The sequence below is a fragment of the Leptodactylus fuscus genome, chromosome 7, assembly GCF_031893055.1.
Source record: "Leptodactylus fuscus isolate aLepFus1 chromosome 7, aLepFus1.hap2, whole genome shotgun sequence".
Classification (NCBI taxonomy): domain Eukaryota; kingdom Metazoa; phylum Chordata; class Amphibia; order Anura; family Leptodactylidae; genus Leptodactylus; species Leptodactylus fuscus.
Window position 1 is genome coordinate 35,597,438 of NC_134271.1, and position 18,055 is coordinate 35,615,492.

Genomic DNA, 18,055 nt, shown 5'->3' on the forward strand with positions numbered 1-18,055 from the left:
ATTCGTACGTACAGAATTTTCTGTTGTCTCTTCTTCATGAATGGCCGAATGACTGGATCAATCTACACCAAATTTGTCACATAGACGAATCAGACGCTTCTGAAGATTTTACACTTGGTTTCTCAATATATTCAGAAAAGCAAATACAGCACTGCTGGCTTCCACATCAAGGACCTTCCTCCATGTCGCATAACATGACCCTTCTTATCCAATAGAAGCTCGTAGGTCCTTCATTGTTAAAGGGGTTGTCCAGGAATTTCAGTACTGAACCAGGAAACCAGGGAAGGTGAAACATATAAAAAACAAACATACTCACCTGTCCCCTTTGCTGGTTCCTTTCCTGTAATGCCTGAGGCCACAGATTGGCCTCAGTGGTCATTACTTCCACTGCTGGGCCGGTCAGTAGCGGCAGACACTGGAGCACCAGGGACACGTGAGTATGATTTTGTATACGTGCATTTCACCTTCTTCCTGGTTCAGCACTGAAATTCCTGGACAACATTATTAATAGCCTCGCTGACATAAACCTTTATAAGATGAATGCAGAACTTGTTCACTGTTGTTCTCAGTTATCAGCCATTATCAGATGACTGCACTGATATGACCCATATTGGCCAATAGAAGCTTGCAGGTTCTTCTTTCTTAGTAGCCCCACTGACATAGCCCAATCTCTGTTATCAGCCATTATCAAAGGACTACCGTATATACTCAAGTATAAGCCGAATTTTTCAGCACAGATTTTGTGCCGAAACCCCTCCCCCCTCGGCTTATACTCGAGTCAGCAAAAAAATAAAAAATAAATATATTTTTTGTTTTAGGAGGGGGGTCTATAACCAGCCGCAAATATCAATGTATATAATCTCCCATAAAATAGTGGGGGGAAAAAAAGAAGCTTTAAAAAAAAAATAAAAAAATAAAAGTTCTAAATCCCTCCTTTCCCTAGAATACATGCAAAAGTAGAAAATGACTGTGAAACACATACACATTAGGTATCCCTGTGTCTGAAAGTGCCCGGTCTACTGAATATAGGATCTGCAGTGCTCCTCTTCCGTCGGAAAGGGGTTAATAGGAGCACTGCAGATACCCTATATACAGCAAGGCTGAATTCCAAGTTGGGGGGAAGAAAAAACCCAGTCCTCAAGCTCAGGGAAGGGGCAGACAGACAACCAAAACACCCCCTCCCCTTCCCCAGCAACTACTGCACCCAAAAACACCGACCATTTTAATTTTTGAAATTTTCCAGTAGCTGCTGCATTTCCCCCCTAGGCTTATACTCGAGTCAATAAGTTTTCCCAGTTTTTTTGTAGTAAAATTAGGGGCCTCGGCTTATATTCGAGTCGGCTTATACTCGAGTATATACAATATATCCTCACCATTCTTATATACATGTAGATATATCCTTACTTCAGGCCATCACACCACAGGATTAGCGGTTATAATATTGTCACAAACATGGCCTGAATCACGAAAGTAGAAAATCGACCGTTGTCCGGTGCAGTCTCCTGGATTGATAATTTGTATGTTTTATCCACCAGTAGCAGGTACACTTTACTACGTAATGCTTGACGGAGTGGTTTATAAAAACTTATCAGACAGGTTTCTGGACAGATGACATCCAGATTGGGTGCTATGGACAAGTGTTTGAAAGTTCTCTTCCACCACTTTAGATAAATCATTCCCCACTGCATCTTATGCTTTTTGGTCACTTATGAATGTTTTCAGACATAACTCTTGAAGACAAACTGCAGATCCCAGATGATCTTCCTGACTTCAATGGGATCCTTTGGACCAATACTTTATATCCGCACAATGGCTGGTACGATCTCTAGTTTACATGTAATATTTCAGGGCCTTATATTTTGAACGGGTGGACAGATTTTAAAAATTAAAATGCCAAATTGATCAGGAGCGCGACAGCAATCAAATGAGTATATTATATTTTGCACTTGGTGACATATCCTATTTAAAATACCCCCAAAAAGTCACTTATGACCATATGGAGGGCACAATATTTAAAAAAAAAACAAAAAACAAACAAACAAAAAAAACACAAAACAAAGAATGCCAAATGCCCATACAAAAGCTTCTAGATCTTCTCCTGATGATTCAACCCCATATATACCCTGTATGGATATGCATAAGGCTCCACATTGTGAATAAACTGAAACAGTGAAAAAAATGCTGTGTTTTACAGTACTGGCAAAGTGAATGAAATGACCCAACCTCATCCACACATTATGGAAAAAAAAAGCTGCGCAAGGCTGGGGCCCCAGCGTAAATGCAGCATTTTGGCCACACAGAAACACCTGCTCTGTTTTACATTACTTCATTCACACATTGCAGAAAAAAATCTGCAGCGGAAATGCTGTGCTTTCAAAAACTGTCGATTTTTGTAAATTGAAGCCGGCATAATAGAAGATGAAAGACTGCAGAGGAAAACTCTGTGGATTTTCTGTGAAAAGCGCTTTGGGAAAAAAACATCATGCTGCTCACTATATGGGACCTTAGCCTAAAAGATGCTTTTTTCAAAAAGACTGCTTTCAGCTTTAGGGTGGGTTCACACCTGCGCTCGGTGTCCAGTTTGTGCAATCCGGACGGATTCCGTCTTTTGCCTAGCGAAACTGGATAGGAGATGGAAACCCTGCGGTCAGTTTTCATACCCATTCACTTGACTAGCTTTGCAAAGGTGACCGTCCATGTGCGTCTTCTGCCTGTCCGCGAGGAAACCGTGTTTTTTTTTTAACCGGACACAGAGTCCTGCATTAAATGACCACAGCAATAACTTCTCCAGGACTGGATCGGTTATGCAAAAAAGTACTGCGCTAAAATCCGCCTTGAATAAAAATGTGCTTCATTGAGAACACACCAAACCTTATACACAAACCTTGTCAGAGTGTTTCGGGAAATCACACCCCTTTCTCAAGTGATAAATAATAAGAAACAACCGAGGGATCCTGTGTAACAGAGAAGCAGCCTTTGGATACCCTCATAGGTGTGTGTACACCCAAGTGACTGGGCTTGCAAACTGACTGCCGGGTTTCCATCTCCTGTCCAGTTTCACGGGGCAGAAGATGGAAATCCTCCGGATTGCACAAACTGGACAATGAGCACAGGTGTGAAAGGGGCATAATCCTAAGGGTTTCCCCTTTAAATGTAATGGGAGGGGGAGGGGGTGAAGCAGCAAAACTGAATGAAAATCTATGCAATTTTGGTGACATGTAAAAAACTGACTGTAATGTCAATACAAAGATGTTAAAGGGGCTCTAACAGCAAAATCATGCTGATAGAGCCCCACATATGTGTGAATAGCCTTTAAAAAGACTATTCAGGCACTGTAAAAGTTATATTAAACTACCCCCCCGTTTTAAAATAATACCCTAAAAAAGAATGTGATCTACTTACGCATCGTGCACGCTGGGCAGGCATTCAGGGTGCGCCGTCTTCTTCATCCACGCCTCCTCTTCCTCCGATGTCCTCGGGTCCCGTCCTCCTCCGGCGCTCGCGAACTGACATTGATAAAAAAAAAAAAAAATGGCCTGGGCCATGCGAAGTAGCATGCGGCTTCTACTACGGCCATTTTTTTATATCAGTGTCAGTTTGCGAGCGCCGGAGGAGGACGGGACCCGAGGACATCGGAGGAAGAGGAGGTGTGGATGAAGAAGAAGACACACTCTGAATGCCCGCCCAGCGTGCACGATGCGTAAGTAGATCATTCTTTTTTAGGTTTTGCTGATAGAGTCCCTTTAAAGAAGACCTTTCATCAGATTGGGCACATGCAGATCTATATACTGCTGGAAAGCCGACAGTGCGCTGAATTCAGCTTTCCCGAACTGTGCCCTGGGTAAAGCGCTATCGGTCCCGGTACCGTAGGGCTTTACAGTCAGAAGGGCGTTCCTGACAGTCAGTCAGGTACGTCCTTCTCCACAGCAGCGCCTATCGCACTGTACAGTGTGAGCGGAGAGGAACGCCCCCACCCTCTGCTCACAGTGCTCGTCCATAGATGAGTATTATCAGGATGGGAGGGGGGCGTTCCTCCCTGTTCACACTGTACAGTGCGATAGGCGCTGCTGTGGAGAAGGACCTTCCTGACTGACTGTCAGAAACGCCCTTCTGACTGTAAAGCGCTACGGTACCGGGACTGATAGCTCTTTACCCGGGGCACAGTTCGGGAAAGCCGAATTCAGCGCGCTGTTGGCTTTCCAGCATCTGATGAAAGGTCCTCTTTAAATATAAAGTCCTATATATCACACTTGTATTAAGTGACAACCATGACATCACCCAGCTTTCCCAGACTCCTCATCAAATGAATGGCAGAACTACCAGTGATTTTACAATGAACTATGAAGTGTCCTCTGGGAGAGCTGGGTGAGCTCCAGTCACAGCTGCACTAGTAGGGCTTGTGCTGTGTGTACAGACATAGGAGGAGGACATTGCTGCCTTCACTGGCTGGCAGCATCGCTATGGCACTGTGTCACTGGGCCGGGCACCCTGGCTGCTGTGTCAGCTGGGCACCACTGGGCTCTCTCCTCACATGCCAGAAAAGGATGTTGTTTTGTTGGGGGTTAAACGCAATATGTTCATTATCTGTTGCTGTTTCCTGCCCAGATGCTGAGGGAGGAAGTGTAACTCACATTCTACCACAGGAGGGGGGGCTGGGCGCTGAAAAGTGACACCGAGGGGCTGAGTCCTGTCACAAGCTCGGGGCTGAGGTAGGTGCAGTGCTGCTCTGCCTGCAGCCATCATCTGTGTGCCGCTCTGCCAGCCATGCCTCTGCTCAGGGGATGCTGGAGCTTGTAGTCCTCCTCTTCTATCTGCCACTTGTGACTAGAAGCTGCTTCTGTCTGTCCACCCCATTACTAGAACTTCTTTCCTATGTTATATGCTGGTTCTCTGCTATGTTTATGACATGGACCTCAGTTATATACATCACTGGTATATACTATGCTAAATACTGACAGCCTTGTAGTATATAGCAGAGCTGAGTGTGTATATTAATCCTTATCATCATTGACCCGCAGTCCTATGTAAATTCACAGCTAAGACCGAGTCATTGCGATATAATTCAGTTATTGACAGACTTAGCTCTGCTACATCTGCAAACATACATTCCATATTGTGAATGAGATTCGGTTTCCAGCACTGCGTTCTCTTATATTTAAGAACTTTCTAACTTGTTATATAATTCTAGACATGCGATGACCTCATGGGAATCACTGGTACGAAAAATAGACGTGACCTGTTCTGCCTGAAAATAGCTATACGGGTTCAGCGCGTCGTATAAGAATGGCAGAGCTGAAACCGGCCATGTAACGTTGTAACTTGTGACATTGTAATTGAAATGTTTACCGGACCTTGGGGTTCGGAATCACTGTGGGGGAAAGTTTTAGAAAAATTCATACATAGAAGTTTAGTGGATTCACTCAATTCTTGTGTTGTTTTTAAGAGTCTCTTCTCACTTAAAGGGTTTGTCCAGAAATTGGAGCAACCCGTGGGGCGCTGGGGGAGATATAAATGTATAATCACCTGTCAGTTTAGACTGGTGTCCTGTACCAGTGCCACATTGTCTGAAGTCATGAGCTTCACATGACTGCGGACAAATCGGTGGGCTCAATGGCGGCTGAAGAGGGTTCAGTGACATCACTGAGGGCGGGTTCAACATCTGCGCCCGGTGTACGCTCCTGTTGTCAGAAGACGGAAACCCGTCAGTCAGTGTCTGCCTGTGAGCGTCTTCTGGTCTCTGCGGCAAAACCGTTTTTTTTAACCGGACGCAAAGTCCTGCATGTCCGATTTTATGTCCGGTTAAAAAACAGTTTCGCAGCGGAGAGGCAGAAGATGCTCACGGGCGGTCACTTTGCAAACCCAATCAAATTAATGGGTTTGAAAACTGCCAATTTCCGTCTCCTGTCCAGTTTCTTGGGAAGAAGACGGAAACCTAAAAGCGGAGACCATATATATATATATATATATATATATATATATATATATATATATATATATATATAGCCAGACACAGGTGTCAACCCGCCCTAACACATCACCAATTCCTTACCAGCGACCGTTTAGGCGACTGATTGGTCGCAGCCGTTACCTGAGGCTCAGGACTTCCGGCAATATGGCACCTTAAAGGCTCGGGTGCACAAAGTTAACGCGAGCGTATTTTAGCATAATACACGTGTATAGAATACACTCCCATTGACTCCCATTTTACACGTGTAAAAAAACGCAACAAAAAATGTGACGCTTTTTTTACACGTGTAAAAGATTTAATTGAAGTCAATGGAAGTGTTATTTTTACACATGTATTCTATACATGTGTATTATGCTAAAATACGCTTGCGTTAACTCCGTGTGCACGAGCCCTAAGGCTGTGTTCACACAGAGTTATTTGGTCAGGAAACTGACTCAAATTCCTCCTCCAAAAAACGCCTCACCATACAGTCCTGCATTGATTTTTTCAGGCGGAATCCGCCTGAAGAATGGACGTGTCGATTCCTTTTTCCGCTACCAGAAAATACCACTAGCGGAAAACAACTACAAGCGGATTACATAGGACTGTATGGTGAGGCGTTTTTTGGAGGAGGATTTTGAGGCAGACCAAAAAACTCAGTGTGAACTCAGCCTAAGGGTCCATTCACACGAAGGAAAATGGTCCGCTAGCGGAAAAAAAAAGTTAGTGGAACCCATTGGGGAGGCGTTTTTTCCCACGTGGATTCTGATACGGATTCAGCGCCAAAATCCTCGCCAAAAAACTGTGTGAATGTACCCTTACAAGTGTGAAAGGGCACCAGTGACAGAGAACAGAGCACCAGACACAGGTGAGTCTACTTTTTTTTCTATTCGGGTCCATTCACACGGAGTAAACGCACGCTCATTTTGGCAAAATACACGTGTAAAAAAAATACACATGTAAAAATAAGACTCCCATTCACTTCAATGACATTTTACACAAGTAAAAAAAACACGTCAAAATACACGTGTAAAAATGTCATTGAAGTCAATGGGAGTCTTATTTTTACACGTGTATTTTTCACACGTGTATTTTGCCAAAATACACACGCGTTTACTCTGTGTCAAAATTCTTTACACGTGTATTTTGCCAAAATGAGTGTGCGTTTACTTCGTGTGAATGGACCCTTTACTTTACAGCTCCACTTGCCATCCCACAGACTACTCCTATTCCTGCACACCCCCTTTAAATCAGCAGCATATGATCTCTGTCTGAATTTGCACAGCAATCCATAGGGTGAAATCTGTAACAAAATCTAAATGTAATATGTGTCAGAATCATCCACTACCCTCAAAACTGAGATATACTGGCAGTACTTGCCAGTGGTTAGCTGCCGCATGCTTGCCACTGGCTAACCCGCTGTGATGTACACTAGCAGCGTAGCGCATGAGATTTCTCCACATCATTTCCACGTGGTGTGATGAAAACTTAGGGAGCATTCACACGGTGTAACGTCCCGCGAGATTTGGCACATGTACGCCGCGTGACCCTTTACGTGCCGTACACGCTCCCATTCATTTCAATGGGAGCGGGGAGCGTATGCTCCGCGCTAGTTTGCGGCCGTGAATAAATGCACGGCCGCAAACTAGCGCGGCGCATACGCTCCCCGCTCCCATTGAAATGAATGGGAGCGTGTACGGCACGCAAAGGGTCACGCGGCGTACACGTGCCAAATCTCGCGGGACGTTACACCGTGTGAATGCTCCCTTAGGGTGCAAAATGGTGTGCGCTGGACTTTTCACCTTGCAGTATGTCAGTTTATGCTGCAGCAGTACCTTTTTTTTTTTTTTTTTTTTATGTAGATTGTGAGCCCCCCACATAGAGCTCACAATGTACATTTTTCCCTATCAGTATGTCTTTGGAATATGGGATGGAAGTCCACGCAAACACGGGGAGAACATACAAACTCCTTGCAGATGTTTTTTTTTTTGCCCTTGGCGGGATTTGAACACCAGGACTCAAGCACTGCAAGGCTGCAGTGCTAACCACTGAGCCACCATGTGGCCCCTCTGCAGCAGTACCTCACCTCTGGTTCACACTAGCGTATGTATTCCGTCTGGGGAGAATCCGCATGGAGACCCCCCCCGGACGGAATACAATCGCAATTGCAAGCGCTGTGCTGTCAAAGCACACAGACCCCATAAACTAGAATGGGGTCCATGTGCTTGCCGCGCACTGCCTGCATTAATTATTCAGGCGGGAGTGCACAGCAAGTACACGGACCCCATTATAGTCTATGGGGTCCATAAAGCTTCCCAGTGCATTCCCTGGACTTATTGGCCAATAGAAGCTTGCAGGTTCTTCTTTCTTAGTAGCCCCACTGACATAGCCCAATCTCTGTTATCAGCCATTATCAAAGGACTACCGTATATACTCAAGTATAAGCCGAATTTTTCAGCACAGATTTTGTGCCGAAACCCCTCCCCCCTCGGCTTATACTCGAGTCAGCAAAAAAATAAAAAATAAATATATTTTTTGTTTTAGGAGGGGGGTCTATAACCAGCCGCAAATATCAATGTATATAATCTCCCATAAAATAGTGGGGGGAAAAAAAGAAGCTTTAAAAAAAAAATAAAAAAATAAAAGTTCTAAATCCCTCCTTTCCCTAGAATACATGCAAAAGTAGAAAATGACTGTGAAACACATACACATTAGGTATCCCTGTGTCTGAAAGTGCCCGGTCTACTGAATATAGGATCTGCAGTGCTCCTCTTCCGTCGGAAAGGGGTTAATAGGAGCACTGCAGATACCCTATATACAGCAAGGCTGAATTCCAAGTTGGGGGGAAGAAAAAACCCAGTCCTCAAGCTCAGGGAAGGGGCAGACAGACAACCAAAACACCCCCTCCCCTTCCCCAGCAACTACTGCACCCAAAAACACCGACCATTTTAATTTTTGAAATTTTCCAGTAGCTGCTGCATTTCCCCCCTAGGCTTATACTCGAGTCAATAAGTTTTCCCAGTTTTTTTGTAGTAAAATTAGGGGCCTCGGCTTATATTCGAGTCGGCTTATACTCGAGTATATACAATATATCCTCACCATTCTTATATACATGTAGATATATCCTTACTTCAGGCCATCACACCACAGGATTAGCGGTTATAATATTGTCACAAACATGGCCTGAATCACGAAAGTAGAAAATCGACCGTTGTCCGGTGCAGTCTCCTGGATTGATAATTTGTATGTTTTATCCACCAGTAGCAGGTACACTTTACTACGTAATGCTTGACGGAGTGGTTTATAAAAACTTATCAGACAGGTTTCTGGACAGATGACATCCAGATTGGGTGCTATGGACAAGTGTTTGAAAGTTCTCTTCCACCACTTTAGATAAATCATTCCCCACTGCATCTTATGCTTTTTGGTCACTTATGAATGTTTTCAGACATAACTCTTGAAGACAAACTGCAGATCCCAGATGATCTTCCTGACTTCAATGGGATCCTTTGGACCAATACTTTATATCCGCACAATGGCTGGTACGATCTCTAGTTTACATGTAATATTTCAGGGCCTTATATTTTGAATGGGTGGACAGATTTTAAAAATTAAAATGCCAAATTGATCAGGAGCGCGACAGCAATCAAATGAGTATATTATATTTTGCACTTGGTGACATATCCTATTTAAAATACCCCCAAAAAGTCACTTATGACCATATGGAGGGCACAATATTTAAAAAAAAAACAAACAAACAAAAAAAACACAAAACAAAGAATGCCAAATGCCCATACAAAAGCTTCTAGATCTTCTCCTGATGATTCAACCCCATATATACCCTGTATGGATATGCATAAGGCTCCACATTGTGAATAAACTGAAACAGTGAAAAAAATGCTGTGTTTTACAGTACTGGCAAAGTGAATGAAATGACCCAACCTCATCCACACATTATGGAAAAAAAAAGCTGCGCAAGGCTGGGGCCCCAGCGTAAATGCAGCATTTTGGCCACACAGAAACACCTGCTCTGTTTTACATTACTTCATTCACACATTGCAGAAAAAAATCTGCAGCGGAAATGCTGTGCTTTCAAAAACTGTCGATTTTTGTAAATTGAAGCCGGCATAATAGAAGATGAAAGACTGCAGAGGAAAACTCTGTGGATTTTCTGTGAAAAGCGCTTTGGGAAAAAAACATCATGCTGCTCACTATATGGGACCTTAGCCTAAAAGATGCTTTTTTCAAAAAGACTGCTTTCAGCTTTAGGGTGGGTTCACACCTGCGCTCGGTGTCCAGTTTGTGCAATCCGGACGGATTCCGTCTTTTGCCTAGCGAAACTGGATAGGAGATGGAAACCCTGCGGTCAGTTTTCATACCCATTCACTTGACTAGCTTTGCAAGGGAATGCACTGGGAAGCTTTATGGACCCCATAGATCATCAATATTAAAATCCTTGAAAATCCTTTCGAAATCGTCCAATGTACTATTTGACCTTACAGGATAGCCAGCAAACAATCCAAAATGTTGTATGCACAGGGGTCGCTTGCTCAATGATTTGATATGTAGTCTGATATTATAGGAATTAAATAGTTAAAATCTGATACTTAAATAAAGTACTGCAAGTCTTGAATACATTCCCCTCATTTTTGAGTAGTTACAGGGATTTTAAAATCTGTACACATGCCAATTTCTGTGCCAGTTCCCATGGTTTAATTTCCATCTCTACACTATAATCTCATGTCTATGAGCGGGGCAAGTGCATAAGGGTATATTCCATTATCCTTAGTGGGGCAGCAGAGAGTCTCATTATTACCACAATTCTAAACCCGCAGTCATGACTTTTGTAATTCCCTTCACCCATGGCGACACATGCTTATATCTTGGGATGGAGGTAGGTTTAGCACTATGATGTATGCATGTCCTAGTGATCACGCAAACACAAAATGAAATAATGACATCCTTTAACCCACATAGTGGACAATGTAAAAGAAAACATGGAAATAAAAGTGATCAAAAAGTCATATATACCCAAAATGATACCAATCAAAAATTCAATATATGCTGTAAAAAAAAAAAAAAGCCCCCACTCCGCTCTATAGACAAATAAGAAAGTTATGGCTTTCAGAATAGCTTTTGCTGTTTTTGTATTCCCCCAGTAAAGAGTACATAAAAGGTAATCAATATGTATCTTAAAATGGGGCGATTAAATCATTTAACTCATCCTGTAAAAAAAAGAAGCCCCTCGTATAACTTCGCTGATAGAAAATTGGATTTGAAGATGAAAAAAAATGAAGAACCAAGCATGGACATGGCCTAAAAAACCTAAGGCTCCATTGTCATGGAGTAACGCACCGCTCATTTAGACACGTATACACGTGTCAGAGCGCGGCGCTTCAAAACAGATCCCATTGATTTCAATGGATGGCGGCTTACGTGCGTAACACATTGATATCAATGGGTTACAAAGCCTCCCATTGATTTCAATGTGTTACGTGCGTAAGCCGGCATCCATTGAAATCAGTGGGATCTGTTTTGAAGAGCCGTTCTCTGACACGTGTATACGTGTCTAAATGAGCGTCGTGTTACTCCGTGAGAACGGAGCCTAAGGCCTAAAAAAGCCTAGTCACTAAGGGGTTAATAATAGTTTTAGTCCCACTGTGGGACTCCATAGTGTGATCTTCTAAACTTTGATATATTGCTTTGGTATATTCATTGGCTGCTAAGGGTCTATGCACACAGAGTTTTTTGGTGAGAATTTTGGAGAGGAAAAAATCCGCTTCAGGAATTAGGAAATGTTTTTTTTTAAATCTCCAGCACAGTGTATGGACCTGGAAAAAACTGCTAGCGGCATTTGAAGCGGGTTTTTTTCTGCCTCACATTGACTCCCATTGCTTTTTTCATGCGGAATCCGAACTGAATATAGGTCATGTCGCTTTTTTTCCAGTAGCGGAAACAAAAAGCTAGCGGAATACATAGAACTCCATGGTGAGGCTTTTTTGGAGGCGGATTCTGATTCAGCGTCAAAATCCTCGCCAAAAAACTTAGTGTGAATGGAGCCTAATGGGAACCATCCAATGAATGCACAGCTGTACAGCCAAATGCAGGAACCTACTCTCAGAATAGATGCAGAGGTAAATGTGGTAAGAGTTAAGGAATACCCTCAGGAGTCGCCCAAAAGTAAGACAACAAATAACATCCTGTGGCTATTGAGTTAGTCTATAAGTTTTCTACAGACTATAGATTGCTTATTTCTGCTGGTTAAAAGAGATGTTACCTACCTGGAGTTTGTCAGCAAATACTTTTCTCTCTTAATATAAGGTATATTTTTAAGATTGAGATTAGCCTATGTACTGTAAGTCTCACTTCTGTGGTCTTTACATAGTTTCTTTGCGGTGACTGTATACATATTTGCTGGTATATGACCCAATTTCTGTAAACCTGTAAAAGCTGTGGAGTCAGCTTGTGTGTAAAACTGTGGATCCCGTACAGGCAGTGTCAATTCGAGCCTAGAGGTTACATTTCGCAATTTCCCTTCTGATTCCTCCCTACACCACACATGAAGCAATATCTTGTCTAGGTCTTAAATGATCAATGACTTTTGAGGAAACTTGTAATTCACATGTAATGCACTTTTATTAAAAATGTTGCTTCTTTTTGCCTAAAAAAACACATCCATATTTACCGCAACTAGGTGTCCCCGTTCTAGCAAATTTGCAGTTCACTTCCTGTTACTAGGGAGGTTTGGTCTCAGTAGATGCAAGATGGGTTCACAATGAGTTGAGCAGGAGGTTATTTTCTCTCTTCACGCAGTGAATACAAATGGGTGGGGTTGATTCTCCTCACATCCTCCACACACTCTGTAAACTGCTTTTTCAGAGGCCTGAACAGTCTGCAAATCTCCCATCTTACAATGTAAGAAAAGTCTTCTGTGCACTTGTATCTACTTGTGGCTGCCTTGTATGATTACAGATGAGAAATTATTCGCATACAGCAACCAGCTTTCCAGACTGTGCTCATAGATTGCTCTCTCCTGTGTCATACCTGCATGCATTTGCCCTATATTTGCAGTGTCCCTGGATCTCCCATGGTCACTTGGAGTTTTCTCAGCTATTTCCTTGCTATTCTACAGTTACTGTTAGCAGAATTACATGTAAACAAACCAACAAAGGGGGCAGACTGCTCTCTGTTGTACATGCCCCAGCCTCAGAAACAAATGTAAAATGTGCTGCAGCCATAATGTGAATATCAGCAGCAGAAAGACTGACAAGACATAGAAAATACAGCCCAACAAGACCATGCAGATATTTCAACTTTTCATGAAAACTCAGGCACCCTTTAGGTTCTCCTTAACAATTTTAAGATCAAAACATCAAACTATAGGAGAAACATGGGGCAAAAATATACTATTTTCCCTTTCTTATGGTTTAGCAATGGGTCAAATGAACGGAAACACTGAAGCAGGTGTGAATGTAGCGTAATGACTTACCCTTAGTTCACACCTGCGTTTGGTAATCCGTTTGGGGAGTCCGCATGGGAACTCCCCGAATGGAATACCAAACGCATTGGCAAGCGGTGTGCAGTGAAAGCACACGGACCCTATATACACAATCTACTTTTCTGTCCGCATGTTTCTTGCTACACCGCGCGGAGAGCAGTTGGACCCCATTATAGTCTGTGGGGTCCTTATGCTTTCATTGCACACCGCTTGCCAATGCATTTGGTATTCCGTTCCCCATGCGGACTCCCCCGAACGGATTACCAACGCAGATGTGAACGAGGCCTTAGGTGTGTACTTGCTGGTGAGGATAGGTTCAGATTTGTGTCTGTAAAGGAGTCCAACACAAATGTGAAGGATGTGAGGATAGGTCCTCACCAGCAAATACACACCTAAGGCCTCATTCACATCTGCATTGGTAATCCGTTCGGGGGAGTCTGCATGGGGATCCCCCCGAACGGAATGCCAAACACATTGGCGAGCAGTGTGCAGTGAAAGCACACAGACCACATAGACTATAATGGGGGCTGTGTGCTTGTTCTCTGCCCGCACGAATCATGCGGACAGGAAAGTAGATTGTGAAGTACTTTCCTGTCCGCATATTCCCTGCGGAGATGGGGTCTATGGGGTTCGTAGGCTTTCACTGCACACCACTTGCCAATGCATTTGGTATTCCCTTCCCCATGCGGACTCCCCCGAACGGATTACCAACGCAGATGTGAACGAGGCCTTAGGTGTGTACTTGCTGGTGAGGATAGGTTCACATTTGTGTTGGACTCCTTTGCAGATTCCGCCTAAAATTGGCGAAAAGTCCTCCTTTCAGTGTAAAACTGGTGGAAACCCATGTCCACAGGTAACCACGTTTTCAGGCTCTCCTTCTTTAGAGTCCCTATGCATACTCTAACATTAGTGTGAACCCAGCATCAGTGCCATAACCTCCAGTCATATCTGACTGGTAGATTTACACTTTTTATTTAGTAAATTTTATTCATATCATGTGAGCTACAGACTTTCTGCTTCCAAAACAGGAAGCAATAATTTGACAGCATGCAGTTCACATGAATCAGATGAAGCAATTCAGCAATAGTGTGTAAATTCATTATAAAAATGTTTCTGGATTACTGACTCGACTGTTTTTTGTAACATAAGACCGAGCATCAGTAGTATGGAAGTTACATTTCCTCTCTTTAGAAATCATTTTCTTTAACAATATAAATTCATGTATTTAAGGGAACCTGTCATTAGGATAGAGTAATGCTACCTTTGTCAAGGAAGCATAGGTTAGTGACAGGTACATGCAGCGTACTTATTACAGCTGAAATCGGATCTTATACACAGCCAATGCCCCTTGCTCCCCTTTCTACTTGTGACTAACATAATATTGTTGTTGCTATTATTATTTATAATAATAATACTACTGCTAATAATAATATAATTTAGCAGTGCCATTTATTCTAGGACACTATACATGAAGTAAAAGGGGTTTCTTACATAACAAATAAAAAAGGAAATTTACAAGGCATAGGAATGCAGTCACTAGCTGATATAGAGGGAGAGGACCCTGGATTTTGCAGCTTGTAGACTTTCCTAAGGGGGCGTTCACACTACCGTCGGTGACCGACATGTAGTGTCCGCTCCTAGTGTCCGCTCCTAATCTGTCACGGACACTAGGAGCGGACACTAGATGTGTCCGTGACACCTGTCATTCACTTTAATGGGCATCGGGTGCGTTCTTTTGCACTCCGTGCCCGTCCTTTCCTGTCCGCAAGAGAAGATGTCCGACTTCTCAAGCGGACAGAAAAACCCTGCATGCATGCAAACAACCCTGCAAGTATGTTTGCAGGTTGCTTTTGAAGGTTTGGATCATGTGGGATTGTCTGTTGGTAGAGAGTTCCAGAGTATGGCTGATGCGTGGGAGAAATCTTGGAAATGGTTGTATGAAGAGCAGATAGGAGTAGAGCAAGAAGGAGGTCTCAGTAAGGGCCAGAGATTACATGTGAGGCGGTATCAGAACATATTATTTATGGAGTGGGAGATATATAGATATATGTGCACAGAGATATTTCCTATACAAGTTCGCTAGTTTCTTGGTATACAGCCATACTGAAGTGAAGCTATAGTGGATAACTGTGGAATAGCAAAGCCATGGACAGATGAAAGATAGACCAGGATAAGCTATATCAGCTATGTGAGATGTCCAGGGACTTTAGTTGCAGCTAAAGATGGTTGCTGTTTCTTTCTACTTTAACTTTCCCCATTTTACTATACGTTGGTGGGTCAGGCACTCATTCTCTCCAACCAGGAGTGGGAAGAGAAGTCAAATGAGCCTAAACTCTGTCCTATGATGTTTTACATTTAAATGGCCACTAACAGTTTATCAAACTATGAATCAGGCTAGGTTCAAACCTGCGCCCGCTCTCCACTTGGGGATTCCATTCCCCATTCCTCTTTAAGGCTAAGGCCCCACGGGCCGTAATCACAGCGCTAAAGTGCTAAACCGCAAAGCGGTTCTTTCCGCAGCGCTTTGAAGCGAAAATTCACTGAGTTTTCCTCCGCGGACTTTCTCTTCCCATTATATCTACGGGAAAGCCGCCGGCGTTTCCGTAGATATAATCAACATGCTGTGATTTGCAAAGCCGCAATGGCTTTGCAAATCACAGCGTGTCCGCACTGCGTTTTTTTCCGCAAAGTGGGCATGCGATTCGCATGAATCCCATCCCCTTTGCTTGCACTGTACAACGCTGCGATTTTTCCTGCAGCATCTCCGCTGTGGGCAAATCGCGACGTTTACGTCCCGTGGGGCCCCGGCCTTAGGGTCCATTTACATGGAGGAAATTGGTGCTTTATTTGACTTCAATGGGTGCTGCTAGATTTTGTTTCCACTAGTGGAATTTTCCGCTAGCGAAAAAAACCAGCGCGTGCACGCACGCACACACACACTGTATAGATATATTATGGTCAGCGATTTTCAATAATGTCAGCTATGATCATGCTGATGTTTCTGAGTGAGAGAACAAGAGTGTTAGGGTCCATTCACACGGAGGAAAATGGTGAGAAATTTGGTGAGGAATTTCATTGCTGAAAAAAAAAAGCCTCCCATTGACTTCGTTTTGAAAAAGGAACCCATTGAAGTAGATGGGAGGCTTTTTTTTCACTGCTGAAATTCCACACCAAATTCCTCACCATTTTCCTCCATGTGAATGGACCCTAAGATGAGCAGATTTTCTCTGTTTTCTTTTCTTTGTACAGGATATGTGAGACATCATAGCCCTTAGTTTACACTCATGAAAATTACAAAAGGAGCATACTGAGGGAAAAGCTACTAAAAGAACAGAATATAAGTCATAATGTTCAGAAATAGCATTCCTAAGGTACACAAATATAGTAATAATTTATGCAAATTTTGTTGAAAGGTTAGGTATGCGTTAAAGGAATATTCCCATCTTGACATTTATCCCTTTTATATATATTAAAAAAAATACCTTTTCGCTCTAGGTCTTGTACAAATGGGTGGAGAGACTTATGCATGTGCAGCCCTCTCTCATTCACTTGCAGCCAAGAATGGGGTCCCAAAGGTGGTGGGGTCCCAAGCCGCCGGGTTTCCGAAGGCCTAGTTGATATGCTGCAATTTTTTTTGGGAAATTGCAACGAGTTCACTGTGCGTATTTTTCGGCAAAGTGGAGAGGAGAGTCACTAGAATCGCATCAACTTTCCCTGACTGTAAAACGCCCATCCTAAAGAAAGAGTGGATTTTTTTTTAGCTACACTATGTATTTGCTAGTATTTTAAAATATGTGTGAGCAGAGTTTCATAGGCAGAAATAGACGTATTTGTAACATGGGCAGCCTGCAGATACCTTGTGTAAATAATTGTATATAATCAAACTAGAAATCTAAATAAATCCGCAAGATTTAACTACGTATAAAGGTGAGAAGTGGCATGTCAGATTAAGGCGACATTTGTACAAAGGATAATAGAAACATGTTTTCAGTTGGGCCTAAAAGTGATAATTCCAATTCTAATTCACAGACCAATATTTGGAAGGCAGTGTACTAACAATGTAGGAACGTGGGGTTGGCACAAAGGTGAAATGTCTTTGTAAACATGTTCTGGCCTGGCAGCAGTCCAATCATTCATAAGCAACTTGTACTAGGCTATAAATGCAAATACCCTTTTCAGATCCACACAAGAGGTTACTGTTCTGAAATTTAATGAAAACAAAACAAAACACTTTGATGTATATTTATATACATTGCTACTGCTGGGGAACAGGAAGTTTCCGATTGGTTGCTCACTTGTGACTTCCTTTTAGTGAAGAAGGACACACATGAATGAAAATAGTAAATGTATTAGAGCCCATTCACATCACATTTTTTACATCCATATCCTTCCAGATCCATTTAACAGATGCAAATGGGTGATCCCTGTTTACATAGTGAGTAGCCCTCTGCTTGCATCTGTTTTTTTTTCATCCGTTAAAGGGGCTCCATCAGCAAAATTATGCTGTATGAGCCCCACATATGCGTGAATAGCCTTTAAAAAGGCTATTCATGCACCACTAATCTAACTAATTTTAACCACCACCCCCGCCCGTTTTAAAATAAAACTAT

General features: G+C 42.8%; 1 protein-coding gene across 1 annotated transcript in view; it reads left to right on the forward strand.

Annotated features, from left to right (window-relative positions):
- The first annotated feature begins 4,516 nt into the window (after positions 1-4,516).
- Positions 4,517-18,055, forward strand: part of RASGRP2 (RAS guanyl releasing protein 2) — a 132,269-nt gene continuing 118,730 nt past the window's right edge. Inside the window, exon 1 of the mRNA XM_075281797.1 lies at positions 4,517-4,709. The gene's annotated coding sequence lies outside the window, so the exon portion shown is untranslated. The remainder of the gene's footprint in view (positions 4,710-18,055) is intronic.